This window comes from Condylura cristata, unplaced genomic scaffold (genome assembly GCF_000260355.1).
Source record: "Condylura cristata isolate star-nosed mole 26May11 unplaced genomic scaffold, ConCri1.0 scaffold00017, whole genome shotgun sequence".
Classification (NCBI taxonomy): Eukaryota; Metazoa; Chordata; class Mammalia; order Eulipotyphla; family Talpidae; genus Condylura; species Condylura cristata.
Window position 1 is genome coordinate 36,268,116 of NW_004567118.1, and position 2,687 is coordinate 36,270,802.

Below are 2,687 nucleotides of genomic sequence, written 5' to 3' on the forward strand. Positions count from 1 at the left end.
TTCACACAGGGCATACTATCCCTCCAACATATCCACATGAATGAGACTTTGTGGGCTCTCCCTGGTGGCACAAAGGGTTAAAGCGCAGCATTGTGAAGCTACTTGCAGCATGAGTTCGATTCCCGGCCAGGGAGCTGACCCACATGGCGCCGGCAGACCTCTCCTGACCTGCCCACTGCTCCCCTCAGCAGTGTATTTCAGTCACTCTGCCTGTTCTGCTCCCCACTCTGTTTCTGGTGAATCCTCTCATCCCCTGCATGTCTGGCCTGTACCGCAGTTCTTGTATGCATACATAAATAAATCTTAAAAAAAAAAAAAACAAAACACCTCCTGGACCACCAGAGATTCCTGATTTTAGGGAGATAGATAATGAGGCATAAACCATTATTTTTGGATCATCTTTCTCTCCATTTCTTTCAATTAAAAATAACCGGCTTGCCTCTTTGGCACATCCTGGTTTTGGTCCATAGGAGGAAGGGGGATGGCTACTGAGAGAGTCAAAGAGGGGAGTGGCCACAGTGACTTGGCTTTCACTCAACGAAATGGAAACCACTAGATGGTTTTGTCAGGGCACAAGATAAAACATTCCATGCCCCTCTGGATTCTTCTTGAACTGGATGAGTAATCAAAACGGCATCAGATGGGGTTGCAAAGGAAAAATCAATTTAATAAAATATGTATGTAGAGTTTAGATGTTTATAAAATCTAAAGAATAATGGAGCAGAACAGAAAGATATTTTTTAAAGATTTACTTATTTATGTGTACAAGAGCTGGAGTGTAGGTCAGAGGTGGGAGGACAAGGGGGTGGTGAGAGAATTCACCAGAGTCAGAGTGGGGAGCAGAACAGACAGACTGATGAAGTACACTGCTGAGGGGAGCAGCTGGAGACAGGAGTGGTCTGCTGGGCCATGTGGGTCAGCTCCCTGGCCTGAGATTGAACTTGTGATGCAGTGGCTGCTGATAGCTTCAAGATGCTGAGACATAACCGTTTGTGCCACCAAGGAGGCCCAGAATAAAAATATTTATTCTATGTTTTAGGACCTGGGGCATCAAGGACAGAAAAGGGGAGACCTCATATGAGGGGGTGATCTCATTTTTACTCACAGAGAGAACGTGTTCACTAGTAAACTACAGTTCAGGGAGACCTGAACAATTAGTGATTGTTTATTTGATGAGGGTGGGATTAAGGGTAAGTGGGCTAGTTTCTCTTGGTCTTCAATGTATCTCTGCAAAATAATAAGCATTTTTAAAGTAACGGTAATAGACTTCCCAAGGGTCCCTGGGCCTTGATTTACCTCTAGTTCTCATACCAAGATGACAATAGACTTTGGGTCTATTGAGAAAAGTCTTTGATTCTTTGGAGGGGGAGGGGTCAGACCTCACAACTTTAAACAGAATAGTGAACTGATCATAACTTTGTTTTAAAGGAGTCAGAAGGGGCCTCCCTGGTGGCACAGCACTATCAAGCTGTCACTGCTGTACAAGTTCAATCCCTGGCCAGGGAGCTGAGCCTCATGGCTCAGCAGACTCTCCTGTCTCACCCTCTGCTTCCCTCAGCAGTATAATTCAGTCAATCCATCTGTTCTGCTCCCCACTCTGTCTCTAGTGAATCCTCTCACTCCCCCTCCCCCACACCACTGGCCTGTACCCCAGTTCTTGTATGCATAAATAACTCTTTAAAAAAAAAAAGTAAGAAGTGGCCTTTATGGGATATTGTAGGCTTTAGCTCTGATGAGCCACACCCTGTCCTATTCCAGGCTAAGTGACCTTAGTCTGAGTTCTTTATCTGGGAAGTAATTCTAAGGTCTCTACTAGGCACACCTCCCTCACTACAGCTGACTTAAGAGGCCCAGCCTTTGTGTCGGTAATGGGGCATAGACAACGCAATGTCTCTATGCTTAGCATGGAGTTTCCTAACTGTAAGAAGATCCCAGGGATTTTTTTAAAAAAGATTTTATTTATTTATTTATGAATACAGAACTGGGGTACAGGCCAGAGGTGCAGGGGCAGTGACAAGATTCACATGGTGGGGAGCAGAACAGGCAGACTGATGAAGTACAGTGCTGAGGGGAGCAGCGGGCGGATCAGGAGATGTCTGCTGCGCCATGTGGATCACCTCCAGGGCCTGGGATCGAACCCTCACTGAAGCTGCTGCGGCCGCTGCTAGCTTGCAGGGCTGTGTTCTAACCCGTTGTGCCACCAGGGAAGGACTGATTTTTTTTTTAAGTGGGGGTTCATGTGTCATTAAAACTAGTTATTTCAGAGTCTGCGAATTTTCCTGGCTCAGGGGATTGCGAATAGTTAATAAGCCATCAACAAGTCCATGCAGTCACAGTGTCCAGAAAGTCCATGCACAGTCACAGTGCCCAGAAATGGAGTGTCCAGCAGCACAAGAGTCAGGCCTATCGGTCTCAGCATATGGCCTGCTTCCAGAAACCCATTCAGCTGCCCTGTTGTCAGAGAATCATCCTGTCTTGACTATGCTCCTCCCAAACTAGGCCAGGTCCCTGAATTAGCATCTCTAATTTTTTAAATTTTATTACTATTTTTTTTTAAAAGATTTATTTGCCCATACAGAACTGAGGTACAGGCCAGAGGCTCAGGGGTGGCGAGAGGCTTCACCAGAGACAGAGTGGGGAGCAGAACAAGCAGATCAATGAAGTACACAGCTGGGGGTAGCAGCAGG